This window comes from Balaenoptera musculus, chromosome 16 (assembly GCF_009873245.2).
Source record: "Balaenoptera musculus isolate JJ_BM4_2016_0621 chromosome 16, mBalMus1.pri.v3, whole genome shotgun sequence".
NCBI lineage: Eukaryota > Metazoa > Chordata > Mammalia > Artiodactyla > Balaenopteridae > Balaenoptera > Balaenoptera musculus.
In genome coordinates, this window is record NC_045800.1 from 70,688,427 (window position 1) to 70,702,914 (window position 14,488).

General features: G+C 39.4%; 1 long non-coding RNA gene across 1 annotated transcript in view; it reads left to right on the top strand.

Annotated features, from left to right (window-relative positions):
* The window catches only part of LOC118882971, a 155,080-nt gene that overhangs the window by 39,239 nt on the left and 101,353 nt on the right, over nt 1–14,488 (top strand). Inside the window, exon 4 of the long non-coding RNA XR_005016899.1 lies at nt 11,774–11,880. This is a non-coding gene — a long non-coding RNA (uncharacterized LOC118882971). The remainder of the gene's footprint in view (nt 1–11,773; nt 11,881–14,488) is intronic.

Sequence of the window (14,488 nt, forward strand, 5' to 3'; positions counted from 1 at the left end):
ACATCATCAAATACCATTTTAAGACCGTCTTTCAGAACGGCCCAGGACAATAAGCTCTGGCTGGCTGCCTTAAGCCGCACAGTCTGTTCTCGGGCGTATGACCTCTGCGCTCTGGCCGGTCCTGTGTCTGTGCCCTGTAGGGCCCTGAGCTCTGGCCCCCTCACTGCTTTTAAGCTATGTGGTGGTATGAATGGGGGACTGAGGCCGAAGATGCCTGAGACATTTTGAGGGGCGTGTTCCTCAGTAGCGAGATAACCGGGAGGCCTGGGAAGTGTGGGGGCAAAATGTGTGGGTTCTGAAGGCAGACTGTCGGGTTCACCAGGCTGTGAGACTTGGATAAGATACTTGCCCATAAGAAAATCCTCAGTTTTCTCATTTGTAAGATCTGTAACAAGAATGCTTACCTCACAGGGTTGTGGTAAGGGTCAGTGAGTAAATTTACACAAAGCAAAGGGCCTGTCCCATAGTCTACAAATGGTGGCTTATTGCTAACTTTTATTGATGCTTCATGAATTTAGAGAGGAATTAGGATACAGAGAATTTCTTGATGGAAGGGATAAAAATGAGAACAGAGAATTGTAATTTGTAACGCATAATGCTATAGCATTTTGAATATCATAGAAAGGTAAAGCTGAAATTGAGAACTGCTTGAAAATATGGTATGGCCTTATGGGGCAAATCAAAGAAACTGGCAATAGCTCTGCAAATTGGAAGTGCCTTGTACATATTCCTGCTTTCCGAGGCCCTCCCCTTCCGCCACATGCCCACATCTCCCTCAGAGTTTATTATGACTATTTAAGAAATTGGTATGAAAATAAATATTCTAGAATTTTCTATGTTTATAAGCCTACAATGTAGGAACTTTAAAGAAGTTTTAATTAACAATAAATTACATCACTGGAGTTTATTAACATTGATACTCTTCAATTATATGGAAGCCTGCTGGCCACAGTATAGTAGGCAAGTGAAATGAACTACTAACCACTAACTCTCTTTAAAAGAATTGCTGCTATAGGTTAACTAACGTGAGTAATGACTGACATAAACCTCTGGCTTCATAATACTTCTGCCATGGTGGATATTTACTGCATTAGTCAGCATAGGCCAGGTAATGCTGAGGTAACAAGCAACTCCAAAACTCAGTGATTTAAACAAGAAGATTTATATCTTCCTTATGAGACATGCCCATATCAGTTTGTCTGGGGCCCTGCTCCAAATTAGCCTCCCTGGGGACCTTGGCTGATGGAGCAGCCACCATGGGAGATGTTGCCAGTTATCATGGCCCAGGGAAGCAGCCCAGGCTCTTAAAGCTTCCACCTGGAAGTAGCACCTGTCCCTTCAGCTCGAGTGTCACTGGCAGAAGCATGGACACACTCAACTGTAAGGAAGCAGAAACTGTAAAAGTACAGTCCTACTCTGTTTTTGGCTGGAGAACAGAAATGTTGGGTGAACCACACTAACAATACTGCATTTACACACATCTTCCTAGTCATAAATTTCTTGAATGTAAAAGCAGTGATGTTCCTCTTTGCCTTTCTCCTGACACCAGCCTGCAGTAGAAAGGCGATAAATGTTAGGTAGACTGTAGAGCTTAGCATGTGATGGGAACAAAATGGGAAAGAGGCCAGAAAACTTGGTCTTCTCTTCCGCAACCCAGTTGGCACATCTCTCCTCCCCTTGAGTTGGGATCCCGTCTCTGGAATTGATTATCTGGATGATCCTGAACAATCATGTAGCCACTCTAAACCTCAGTTCCTGCAGTTGGAAAATGGGGATGTTATTACTCCCTTGTAAAGATTGAATCAGATGGCATGTGTGAAAGACGCTGGTCAATAAAGTCTTATGGCTCTGACTGTTTCCCAGTGGGGCCCCTCTCTGAGGCCCTTGGGTGTCCATCATTGTCTGATGAGCTGCCCCACTGAAGCCTGTCCTCAAGCAAGGCCTTACCATGCACTCAGTCTCCTCTGATCTTTTCCCCACTTGTCTGGCAAGTGAAATGTATTTTCTTTCTAAGGCATCTCTAAGGTGCCTTAGAGATCATCTGGCTTTATGGTTTTCAAACTTCTTCTTCAACTGAAAGATAATTCAGAACCCTACCTATAAAACATAAAGGGGTCTGCTCTGATTGAGAGGAGGTGGGCAGCACCTCCATGCTCAGCTTTCCCCAGCCTAAAAGCCCTAGAGCACATGCAGAGAATTCCACTGATTCTAGATCAACCCTCTTGTCTTACAGAAGAGAAGCTGAGGCCCAGAGAGAGGAGGGAACTGAGGATCCCACAGATAGGCAGGACTGGGCTTGGAGCCCCCATCACCTGAGTGCTGATCCAGACTGTCTGCTCTGACAAAGCTACCTGGGAGAAGGTGGCCAGAGAAGAAAGGGGGGGTTATTTCTGCTCACTCATGGATATGCTCATCTAAGGGCAAAAGCAAGTGTGTGTGTGGGTTTTTTCTTTTGAGGCCCTGTGTAACTCTAGCCAGACATAGTAAGATACAAAAACTTACCTCTAAGCTACTGGTTTGAATGTAGTACAGGCTGTTAGTTACTCAAGGTCATTATTGTGTGATGGGTTATCAAAGGCCTGTGTGAAACGTGTGGGATTTTTATGAGCTTGTTTTTATTATAGTAGAATGTCTAAAGGCCCCTTGTGTACAAAGTGCTTTGAAAACTCTAATGGGGCCCCGTAATCACCTGCATAATTATGAAGGTCAAATTGTGCTGAACAAACTTGAGAGCTATTTTTGACCAGATTAGTGGATGAACAGAACAGAATATTAAATACACACACACACCTTTTTTTTTTTTTTTTGGTCACCCTTTTCAGTTCTTCTGGGTACAACAAAATCTCTCTCAGAATTGGAGAAAATTGCCATTCATACACACACACACATACATACGTATATATATATATATATATATATATATATATATACTATTTCAGTTTGTCTTTATGCCTGTCCCCCACTGCCCCATAGTCAACATATACCCCCCTCAAGAGCGGGCTGGCCTCACCGGATGTCCTTCTATAGAGATGCCTGCTGCTTTCACTTGCCATCCTCAATTTTCCATCTTACTCTAGGAAACTGCAAGGTTAGAAAAACAATGGACTGTTTCCTTCCTCTTTCTTTAAACTAAGAGGCTGAAAGGAGGACTTCATATTCATTACTCACAAGCCAGACTTGAGAATAAAGGTCATTACGTACAGTTCAAATGGAACAAAAGTTAAAATCCACGTCTCAATGGGTCTCTAGCCTAGCTGGGGTCAAAATGGCACTCATCCTCTCACTAGGGTCCTTGTCTTAACCTGAGGCTTACCTTAAGCTTTGTGATTATTTCAGACTGACATTTGGAATCTGAGCTTCCAAAAAGAACTCAAGAATATGAGCATGAGGCGGGGGAAGAATTGACACAAAGCAGGCTTAAGTTGGGGAAAGTCTTCCCTTCTAGGGCCTTGGCCCCCAGCTGACCTAGAACTGTCATTGTTATCAGTTGTTACAGGTACACTTCTTAGAACCCCAGATTTAAGAATGCTCTCCAGTAAGCAGTTAGGTTGTTTTTTCCTGACATTTTAAATTTCCTCTCTGTAATATCCTTTTGCTGTGAACCATTTTCTTGTGGCTAGACAATTTGTGGCCAGGAAACCCTCATCTGATGGGTGATGTAGATACCCTGGTATAGCCACGTTTCCTCATCACACTGAAAGGGAGAAGGAAAGCACCTTTCTAACACTTCAGTATGTGCTATTTATGCTAAAGAGCAGCTGTCATTCTTTTTACAAACCAGACCTCTCTGTCACACTTGATATCCACAGGGAAGAGCCAGAAGCCACAAAGCAGCAGCAGTGTGACCTTGGGGGTAATGAGGGAGGGTGCAGTGAGAAACAGTAAGACAGAAAGTGCCCATAAACCCTGCTCAGTCAACAGGCAGGGCCATAGGAGGACTTTCAGGGGACCCTAGATATTTTTGCTATAGTGGGCCCTTTCCTTCAAAAAAATGAAATACATAAATAACTATATTTCATGATTATGTTGTTATGAAGACAAATATACTAATGTTATGTATCACAACATTTCCTTTGACCTGAAAGTTCAATTTTTTTCTTATTATTTTAAAGGAAGTGAAAGGATTTTCGTGGGCCCCTAAAAGTTTTGTGGGGTGTAGGCACTGTGCCTGCTGTACCTAATGGATAAATCAGCCCTGCCAACAGGAAGCAAACTCTTCCTTGGTACAATTTGAAGAAACTGAATATTTATGAATTAGGGCAGTTTCATTACTTTAAATGACAATGCAAGCTGTAAATGGGTTTGGTTCATAAAAATGGGAGAGAGAAACTAAATGTGTATACAACTCTGTAAATCAAGGTCTCACAATTAGCAATAGGCTACTTTGCATTCCAAGTAAATTTTGAAACTTTGGTTTGGGGACAAAAGCCAGAAGTGTTACAAATATTTAGGTGGTATGGCCTTGGGTCAAGATCTTGGTTCTGCTACCCACAAACTTGGGCAAGCTATTATACTCCTTGAGCAAGTTACTTTATTCTTCTGTGCCTTGATTCCATCTCTATAAATGAGACATAATCATAGCTACCTCATCAGGTTACTGGGAGGATGAAATGAAGTCATGTTTGTAAAGCACTTAGTATAACGCCTGGGATATTATAAATTTCCAATATGTGTTAGTTATCATAATTACTATTATTATCATATCATGAAGTGTTGTTATGCTGTTCATCAGATGGAAAAACTCAGACTTCTCCATAATTCTGCTGGACAGTCATTTTGCTAAACTCAAGAGAGGTAGTAAGTAGTTAAAAAGAAGGATTTATCCAAGATTAGAATTAATCAATAGCACGTGAAAAGGAGAGTGAGAAGTGACGTGGAAGGTTCAAAGATAATTAAAATACAAATCCTGGCCTCAAGAAGAGTACTTCATTGTTAGGGAGACAAGACACATTCAGAAAGGGTCAGAGACAGTCAAAAGGCCAGTGAACAAGCTCAGAGGGCAGCTGGGAAGGGAAACTAGCGGGATAATGAGGAAGGTGTCCCAGACAATTAAAACCTCATTCAGGGGCTTCCCTGGTGGCGCAGTGGTTGAGAATCTGCCTGCCAATGCAGGGGACACGGGTTCGAGCCCTGGTCTGGGAAGATCCCACATGCCACGGAGCAACTGGGCCCGTGAGCCACAATTACTGAGCCTGCGCGTCTGGAGACTGTGCTCTGCAACAAGAGAGGCCGCGATGGTGAGAGGCCCGCGCACCGCGATGAAGAGTGGTCCCCACTTGCCGCAACTAGAGAAGGGCCCTTGCACAGAAACGAAGACCCAACACAGCCATAAATAAATAAATAAATAAATAAATAAATAAAAGACCGTGAATTTTAAAAAAAAAAACAAAAAAAAAAACCTCATTCAGTAGGTGAGGATTCCTCCTGGACATTCCCAGGAAGAGAAATTGCTTCAATCTTTTTACTCAGCAGCACCTACCACATCCTGTCTAGAATTGCCAAATTTCAGTTTGGGAAAAATGTCATGTTTTAACCAGATAGGGAGCAAAGGTGGTTTGGTGCTGCCCCTAACACACTGGCAGAATTGAACTAGATGAGCATAGAACTCTTATGCGTTCAACTGGAAGCAGCACAGGGAAAGCAGCAAAAACAAAAACACAGAGGGTGTTTGGCCTTTCTAACAGTACCAGCAATTACATTAATATTACTTTGTATAGTGCTTTTAATTTTTAAAGATTTATACATTTTAATTTTTCGCCATTAAAATTATATACTCTACAAAGATTGCAACTGTTATTTTCATTTAAGGATGAGGAAACTGAACTGGATCGATTTGCCTCATATCATACAGCTAAATTTGGGGCCTTGAGGAGTGGAACTTAGATCTACTAATGCTCTCTCTCTGTTGCATTACCACAAAATCTTCATGTTGCTCATAATAATAATGAGAGTATTTATTGAGCCCCTACTATTTCTTATAGCTACCTTATAAGGTGAAGCTTCTCAATCACACTTATAGTTGAGGAAACTCAGGCTTCTTCAGGTCAAGTAACTTATTCCAGGTCCTATTTCTAATGAGTTGAGATCTTACTCTAGGTTTGTCTGACTTTAAGGGTCAAGCTCTTTTCTCTATGCTTTTTGCTCATTAGTTATTGGGATTTGAGTGGATATGATTTTACTTTAATGAATATTGGCCCATGGGAAAAACAAGTAAAGATTATTCTAAAATAGTATCCAGATACTTCAGAAAGATGTCTTTGAAAATAATTGTTAGTGTTTACACAAATGAGCTGAAGGGTAGATTTTTCAGAAATTAGGTTGAGGCTTAGGGAAAACAGTATTAATCCCACCCTTGTACTTGATCACAGTAAGATTATTTATGTATGTATTCTGGAGTACTTAGAGCTGAAGGTCTGTGCTAGACAGTGTCAACCTTTGTTTTCACCTTGCCAATTGGGGTGAGATGAGCCTTTGGGCTGAGCGCAAATTGGGGAGCCATCACTGCTCATAAGTTGCCTGACCAGACAGACTGTCTTCTGCATGGAATCATCTGAAACAGCAAGCTCCCTGCCCTACATCTTATGCGGCTTTTAACATGGATAGTGTTGACTATGACGCTTCCTGCCCTTCAGAGCAAGAGCAGATTGTAAATGGTGGGAGACCAGTTGTGCATTGCTCTTTTATGCCTGGACCTCAACGTTCTCCCCAATTTAAAGGATTCCTTATTCACAGTGGCTTGCCTGTATGTTAAAATCCTGCTTCCTGCTTCAGTGATATTTCATATTGCCTTTGTGAACCTAAATTTCATTTAAGATCATGGGTTTGATAAATAATTAATAATAATTTTGAGAAATAAAATTTTTAATGACCATCCCAAGTCAAATTCAAAGTTTTAAAAGAACTCTGCAATAACTCTCATTAAGTATATGGAAGCATTAGGTTAAGAATGCAGCTGGCAATTTATTACTGTTTTGTATTAGCTAATTGGAAAACACCTAAATTATAACTAGTCACCCCCACAGTTTAGGGTTGATTAAACAGCCCGTGACACTTTTTTCCCTCATAGTTTGTCTTAGGAGTAATTATAATGACTTGCCCATTGGATTGAGTTAATTATTCCTCATTCTTTCTAGTGTTCCGCTCTGCAAATATCCTAAAAATGTCCAGTCATCTTGGACCAGTTTTTCTTATATTTCACAATGGATACATATACACCGGAGAAGTTAAAGCAATTGTTAGGTTTGGTTTGGTTCTTTCAAAGGAATAGATAAATCATCATGCTACAACACGAGAGAGGAAATGACAGTTTTTATCTTTTATTCAGGTAGCCTATATTTACATGAGACCACAAAAAGTTCCTAACAGGATGTTATTGATTGCATTTACCCAATTGGGGCTTAAGATGAGTCTTCCTGCCGCATCACAGGACATGCTCTTCTTTTCATTCCTGCCTGAGAATCAAGTCCCAGATCTTTTGGACTCTCCCATGAAATTGTGAATTTTCAGAATAGAGATTTCAGACCCCTTGACATTAATTATTCTTCTAATTCAGCTCCCTTCTCTCTGTGCCAATCAGTAACACTTTCTTCTCTTGTTGAATACCTTGAATATTATAATAGCTCCAAGGAACTAAGTGAAGTTCAAATATTCATTGTAGTAATGAAGGTCCTCTTATAAGTGTTTTATGTGTATTAGCTCATTTAATCCTCACAACAACTTTATGAGGGAGGGACTATTTTTATCTTCACCTGAGACATACTGATAGGCTTCCTTCCTTCCTTCCTTCCTTCCTCCCTCCCTCCCTCCCTCCCACCCTTCCTTCCTTCAAGTAAAAAATGTTAATTGAGCACTTAGTATGTGCTGCCCAGTATTATGGGCACTGGAGATGGCAGTGAACACAGCAAACAAAGTCCATGCCCTCATGGAATTTAACCACTATCCTAATACTGCCCCAAATTATACATCTTCCCCTAGGAGCTTTCCTAGATTAATTCCACTCAACTTCTAACTCACATGGATAATCTCAACTCATCTTCCATTTCAATTCATTTAAGTAATTAAAAAATTCAAAGGGTCATATTTTAGCTAATGTGACTGCCTTAAAACCTTTATGTGCCCATAAGCAATGTCTGTCTTTATAATGTACCTTAGGCACGTTGGTGTATGGTCTTGCCTCCTATGAGTGGTCACAAAATTCAGCGTAACTGCTGGACTGTCTATGTTACAATGAGAGAGAGAGATACCTGGGACATGATTGGGCTAACTTTAAAAAGAGAATTTATTTTATTTTACCTGATGAAATCATTAAAAAAAAGTTTAGTTTTCAACAAATATGGTCATGAAGCTGACTTAGGATTTCCAGAATCACATTTGCAATTTGGGAGTGGAGCATTTAACACCCAAAGCCATGGATCATGCTAGCTTTAGACATCAGCCTGAGGTTTATTAAACATTAACCCCTTAGAAAAATTTCTAGATATTTTAATTGCAATCAATTAAGCTCACTCTTCGCTCTCCAACTTTCTCATTTCTCATGTTACACTTTTCCTCATGTCAAGTGGTATAGGGGAAGTCATGGTTTTTATATATTTTTAAAATCTGGCTTAGAAAAATACAATTGAGGTATACTTAGAGTAGGTTTAGTGGGATATATTTATATTTATATTTTCAGTCACTTCCATATTATAGCTAGTTATCCTGGTATATGCACGTCTTCCAGGAAAATTTCTATTGCCCATTGTGCCAGCTCACCTAACATCATGACACAGAGATTCAGGGCAGAGGTTCTGTCTTGATATTGTGTCTGATGGCCCTCAGCACTGGAAGCATGTGGACTGAAGAGGAGAAACAAGGTCTGAAATCTACAGAGTTGGAAGCCAGTCAGTGGATAATTCTTTTAAACCTTACACTCATGTACAGCAGAAATATTATAGAGATTTTCCCAAAGTTCACAATAATCCTAAATATGCATATGATGCTACCATCAATAATGAAAACAAATTTCAACCAACTATTTTAGAAGAAAGACATTATCTTTCTGTTCTCCTCTATTAAAAAAGTAGAAAGTCATCAATCGAGGAAGGGGGTGATAAAAGAGTATGCAGCCTAAAAAATGTAAATATCGTATAGGTTTATCAGGCAGTTAATAATAAAATATTATGTTTTTGGATTTTGTGATGCTTATGGTATTTGTCCACTTAAAAATTTTTCAGTTTGTTGTAACTTATTTTCTAATTCTCAATAAATATTTACTTTTGTACCTAATTTTATTTGTAATTTCTGTTCTTCAAGAAGACCCCTCCCCCACTTATATTAGTTTCTGTCCTTTCAAAGCCTGAATTTACTCTATCCAAGAATGATTTGGTGTAATATAAAGCAAAATGTGTGTGTTTGTATAAAACTCACCAATCCTGGACTAGTTAGTCATTAGGATTTTTCATTGTCAAATATGAGCATGCTAAAAATCGAAGACAGTTTCCCCCATCTTCTCTTTATCATTTAAAGTATGCAGTGTCACTGTATCCTAGGCATTAAAATATGATATTTTCTTTGCTCTTTGTACTGGTCAGGATAAATCACTAGTGGTCTAACAAAGAGCTCCAGCATGTCAGTGGCTTTCACATTAAAGGCTTATTTTTCATTTGTGTCACAGGCCATTGCTGTTCCATGCAGCTGTTCAGTGACCCTCACTTCTTCCATCTAGTTTTCTCCCCTGGTTCCTTTGCATCTGGGTAACCAATGGGGTAAGAAAAAGAACATGGCTAATTGTGAGAGTGATCATAAGAGGCTAGGCCTAAAAGTGGTATGCATCATTTTTGTCCACAATCCATTTACCATAACTCAGTCATATCCCTTCACCTAAAGAAGCTGAGAAATTTCGAACACGTCTCCGTTTCTAAAGGAAGAGGAGAAACATGCATATAGGTGAGGAGAAGTGTTCTCGACCGTAAGCTTCAATAGATACATAAAAAAAACAATTTTTTTTAATAGATGAGAATGGTCTCTCAGAGGAATTGTCACGGCTCCCAAATCTATGTGAATTTAATTGGGGATGCCGTTGTATTTTGGTGAAAAGAGTATGGGATTTGAATCAGAATAAGTGGATTTCTGTTTTCATAGCTTATCACTTCAACTCCGTGGCTTGCATGAGACACACTCTTCATGCGCATCAGTTTCATTAACTGTAAAATGGTGATGGTAATATTGTTTTCAACTATGCATAGGTTGTTTTCAGGGGCAACCGAGGTCAGAGGAAGAGTTATTGTTTTCTGTGAAATGCTGTTCAAAATTAAGTGCCCCTCCTTTCCCTCCTCCTCTCCTCTTTGGTCCATTTTCCACTTTTACTGCCACGAAGATATGTTGCATCTCCTGGCTATAAGGAAGACAGAGAAAGATGCTAATGCCTACATTACTGGGAGACTAAACATTGTTTTCAGTCTTCCCTCAGACACTGAATATTTATATTATATATAAAAAATGTATTTTATTTCCTGGATTGGTGGGGGGGACTAAGATGGAATGTATTCCTTTTAAACCAGTGTTAAAAACAAAGAAGCAAATTGTCAGCATCCCTAGGTGTTGACTTATGCCATCAGCTCCTAAAATTCAGTGTGAAAAACCTTAACTGTCCTTAAAGCCACCTCCTTCCTTCTACAGAAGGAAGGGTTTTAGAACAGGGTGATACAAATGTGGAGTGTGGTCTCTTGAAATATTTTCTTGGGGAAAAAAACAACGGTAGAGGATAGATGTACTGTCTTGAATTTTCCTTGAGGTCACTGAACAAGTAGTATATTAAATGGAGTAGAATTTTCTTAATGAAGATATTTTGTATTTTAAATATCTTTATCACAAATTATTGATTAGGTATCAATATGTATATCTTAATTCCAACAAGCCAAAAAGGATTAATTGGTTTTTACCAGTGTAAATTATTTTATAGGCCTCTAGGTCTCTATCTTGGTTATTGAAAGAACTTCTCCCAAGATGTGTGCAAAGGATACAGTTTGGAGATAATGAGGAATTTGTGTGTGTGTGTGTTCTTTTTCACAATTTCCTTCTTTGCAGCCCTCTACCCACTGTATCAGTGGAATTCATTACTTTAGGAGAAGGCTAACATAGCTGATCCCTAAAAGTCAGTTGAGTTTCTGAGCTTACTTTTTAAAGTCCTCAGTGACTTTTGAAAGCTGAGACTTTTACTACAAGAACCTGAGATTCAAAAGCTTGAGAGTCTGGAAGTTTCAGTGCATAGAGTTTATGCCAAACCACAGAGTGAGAAGGAATGGCTCATGAGTGTTTTCCTCCTCAAGGGAGAGCAGGTTTGAGCAGGAGTCATCCAGGAGGAGAATAGAGGTTAGAGGCTGGTGAGGAGCTGCAGCAAGTGTTTAGTGCCCTGTTCTCCCCCTACTGAGACTTTGGAGAACCTAAGGATAGGATAGGATAGGTTAGGGTGGGATGAATTTGGGGCCATGTAGCTTGCTTCCTAATGAAGCTCAAGAGAAAGAAAGCAATTCTTGTAGGTTGTCTCCCACTCCATCATGGCGCTACAGCAGCAAAGTATAATAAAAGGCAGCAAGAAGGCCTAGGCAGAGAAAGTCTAAAGCAGCATGCCAAAATGCCTGCAACCCCAGGAAATGCCAGATAGTAAAAAAATTTTTCATCCCCCTGAGGTAGTTTGTAAGAACGGTCTTTCGCATTTACTATTTTTTAATGTGTAAAATTCATAATTGCTACAAATTTGAATCATTACAGTCTAATTTTTCTTTCTCGTATTTAGATGTCAGATGATCCAAAAGTCTCTGGAGTCCTCTGTGTGACCTTCGAGGACCCATCAACCTGAAAACAGAGCAGGATGCAGGTGTTTCAACCATGGATGCCATAGTGGTAGGTTCCAAGGATCAAAGAACAAGCTCCATTAGAAGTCAGTGTGGATGGATGCTCATGGCCAGGGTTGACATCACCTGGTACTCACTAGCAAGGCCCTGTCAGTTGTGACAGTTGGTATCTGTTTTGACTGGTTGGTGCCTGTACCCTGTTGCTTGTTAAACATTTTGAGTATCACACCTACTGGTGACCTCGGCCTGATGGCGGGAAGTTTAAAAAATCCCCTCCCCCAATTAGGATCACCCCTTAGGGATAAGGAAAAAAAAAAAAGGGAAGGGAGCATCCTGAAATGACTGATGATTCCCTCTCCGGGACTCTAGAATAAACCACTGACTACATTTACCTTGATTGTTAGGCTTAAGTTTTCTGTTGTCAGTGAACTGATTTAAGTTCATTTACAGTGAATAAAAAGAGAGCTTGATTTTTTACCATGTAAACTTCATAACTGCTGCAAATGTGAATCACTGCATTCTGGCTTTCACTTCTCATATCTAGATGTTGACTGTGCCCCAAAGTCTCTAAAGCCATCAGGCATTATCTTGGGGAGGTCTGAGGGGAAACTGTCCTTCTGTAGTTTTAAGGACTGAGACTTAGGGAGAAGGACTCAATGGTGATATTACCATTGGATATTACAGTGGAGTTGGACTTACAAGCTGGCATAGTGGAATTTAACTTCCTACTTTGTAGAGATTGAGAAAATCTGTCAAGCAAACCCCACAGCAGATAAGAGGCTGAATAATATGTTTCTTTCACATGGGTTAAAATTGGGAGACCTCAGTTTCAAATAGGAAAAACAGCAAGTGGAAGAAGAATAAAAACCAAAACAAAAATAATAGAAAGGAAATGGACTGATGTTCATAGCTTACCACAGAGTTAATCAAAAGGGCTTAAATAATCTTCTGGGGAAGGTATTTATCAGCATGTCTAGGAATGAATTTTTAAGAGTATTAAGAAGTACTTTATGTATTTTGAGTCTATGCTTGAAAGTAGCAGATAAATTCAGAGGAATTTAAGGGATGATCTTTGTGGAAAAGATACTCCTTAAAAAATGTTTTATTTGCCTATATAGACTAGGATGGAGTCATTGCATGTCTCTGGTTAGGGCTTCAGAGACCTGAACAATCAATCCAGAGATATGTTCATCAGATCAAGGATGAGTGCCTCATATGGAAGCAGTGTGAACATTGTTAGACTTTGGAATGAGTGACTGGACAGAGTGATGAAGCCTTTTTTCAGGATGTTATGAAAACGAGGAAACATTTTCATTGGTCTATTTAGATTACTTGAAGGTGGGAGGGACAAAAGAAGAAATGAGGCAGCCAAGTCAGATGTAATGAGCATTTTGGGTCAGTGCTATTCTAGGTTGTCTTAAATATGAATTACCTATATTTGAAATTTAAAATAATTATAGAAGTTTTGCTTTAAGTAGTGGATAACAAAAATAGGTAAGAATGGAGAGCATGGGGGAATATGACTGACATATGGAGCAAGGGAGATGGTCTCATTGGTCTCAACATTTGATTTTAAGAGTCAATATATTTTTCAAAAATTCCATTGGAAGACATTTTATTGTTTTGATACAGAATATCATCGGCTGACTCTAATAATGATATTCATCACAATCTGGAGTGTTTAGAGAATTTGCTGCACTAAAAAAAGGGCTTGTGAAAGTTATTGTTCATTCAGGATCTCTAGGTTTCAGGGTGATTTTTTAAAATTCGTATGGGATTAGGGTCATCTTGAGGCTGTACATGGGAAAATATTTTTTTGCAGGGCCCTGTCTATTTAAACAATTTGACTAAAAAACATAAAATTAATGGGCCCATTTGAAGCATAATCATTTATCAGTGAAGATTTAGAATAATGTGTAAAGAAGTGGTACTTCCATATTTGTTTGTTGTCCATTCAGTGCATGTGAAGATTCTTCATGGTGTCTAGGCGCCACGTCTTCCTGTTAAGGTTTAGGAACCACCTCTCTGTTTTCTTTTTTGTCAAATACACCATTCCTGTCTAACTTCGTATCTCCCACAATGGGAAAAAGGTGAGAAGTATGTTATTATTCACAAAGCCATAGCTCTTTGGCGTCTGTTTGTATTGAAGCAATGTGGGTAGGTCTCTAATAACCATTTATTTAGTGCTGGTTGTATCATCACTCATGGCACTTCATCCTCCATCGTGCTGCCTATAAGTATTGGCCTCCAATGACTCTAAAGGATCATTACTATGCTTTTTTTGCTGATGACCACAAATGTAAGTTTTACCCAGAGTATACAGAAAAATGGGAACAATAATTCATTTTTTGGGTCATGTTAAATTTACTGTTTGTAACTTTATAGTATAAATGTAGAATAACAGATTTTTCATCCATATCTTCTCTTGATTACTTTAGGATGCAATTAGTGCATTCCTACTGATCTCTTTCAGTGTTGATGATAGGAGAGGGTCCTCTGGGCCCAGTGAGAAGAGTGGTCCCATTCCCACAAAATGGCCAACCTTGGAAAATACAATGCAATATGATCTATTGCAAGGGTCTGTGGCCATTTTACTCCATTTGTGGAGTAACAGTCTCCAAAAACCTTGGAGAAGATGAGTGAGGCCACTCCTGAGG